This window comes from Chrysochloris asiatica, unplaced genomic scaffold (genome assembly GCF_000296735.1).
Source record: "Chrysochloris asiatica unplaced genomic scaffold, ChrAsi1.0 scaffold00050, whole genome shotgun sequence".
In the NCBI taxonomy this organism is placed as follows: domain Eukaryota; kingdom Metazoa; phylum Chordata; class Mammalia; order Afrosoricida; family Chrysochloridae; genus Chrysochloris; species Chrysochloris asiatica.
This window is the reverse complement of record NW_006408568.1, coordinates 14,666,001-14,667,571: the sequence shown is the minus strand read 5'-3', so window position 1 is coordinate 14,667,571 and position 1,571 is coordinate 14,666,001.

Sequence of the window (1,571 nt, the reverse complement as noted above, 5' to 3'; positions counted from 1 at the left end):
ACATGCTATAATTCCATGATCTGCTAATCCAAGGTTTGGCTATTTTATACTCGTCTGAAAAAAATAAAAAATAAAAAGAATTACTGTTTTATTTCCCAGACTGATCTGGTCTTAATATTGTAGGAACAAAAGGCTTGGCCTAGTACATTTTAATCATTTAGCGACACAATGGAAAGAAAACATCTCTGTAATACTACTCACAACCAGATACAATGTTCTAACCCGAAAGGCACATTAATTTTATAGAATATAGGAAAAATCACTCCATTATCATCACTATTATCATCATTTCATCATTAATCTTTCCAACAAGGGCATCAAAGCCTGTCCTAAAATGACAAATACACTTTAAAGATGATGAGACATGAAAGCTTCCAGGAGTGAAATTTAAAGCAATGCAGCTTTGGAAATTACATATAAAACAGCAGTTCAGATGCATACAAATAAGAGGCATTAAGTGGGAAACACCCTAGAAAAGATTATCCAGAGGGCAGAATCACACCCAAACTCTTAGAGGTAGATGATTTTAAAAGAAAAGTCTTCACAGATCCTTTCCAGCATAAAAACAGATAAAGTTCTTTCTCCTTAGTAAATTTAGTCCTTCTTATCACAAGGATAATTCTAGTGTTTTCAGTTTCATTAGAAACAGAACCACGCAATCTTGATCCGATCCCCTTTTTCATTACTCAGAATGTAGCTGATGAAAATGCACCATTTCTTACCCTCCCTTCAACGTCACTACCATTGCCCCCACCATCTTCCAGCAGCCTGCCGGTCCAAGTTCCGTGGGGCATGTCAAGATTAACATTTAGAGGGCAGTGAGAGCTCCTCGTAGTAAGAAGTGAAGAGTGGAGAGGAGTGAACGAAAGAATGACAATAGGAAGAAAAGCAATGAGTCAGTGATGTCCTGGGGCTGAGCGCACGGGTTTATGGGTGGGAGTTTCGGGGAGCCGTACACTGGGCCACTTCGGTCCGCGGCTGCAGAAGGGTCGCCAGCGTTGTGCAGCGCGCGGAGTGTCCGTGTTCGCCGGCGCCCCCTGCCCCTTCTGGTGGCCGCAGCGCGGGGTGCATCCACTGGGCGCGCTCGGGCTCGGGCGCAGCGCCAGTGTCGGCGCCGCGGCGGGGAACAGCGCCGCCACTGCGCTCGGACCCCGCGGGCAGAACACGCAGCTGCCGGGCAACCACCGACCAGGTAGAGTCTCTCGGTCACCCGGATCGTCGCCTGGCCCGGGGGTTGGAACAAGCGTAACCTGGAACGGGTGGTGGTGGTGGTGCTCAAGCGCGTCTCTGACTGTAATGAAGTGGCGCCCCGGGGCTGATCCCGCCAAGGCTGGGGGCCTGCTAGGTGCTAGGAGGAAGGTAATGAGAGCAAACCCTAGTGTCCCTTTGAAATGTTCCAGGAAGGGGTAAAGGCTGCCGGGAGACGGAGCAAGAACGAAATTGAAAAGCGCTCAAGAAAAGAAAACTTTTTTTTTTTGGTTGTAATTTTCCCCCTTTGGTTTCTTCCGTGATGGTCACACAGGATGCTGCGGAACTTGGTCGTGGGGAGGCCAACGGGATGGGGGTGGTGG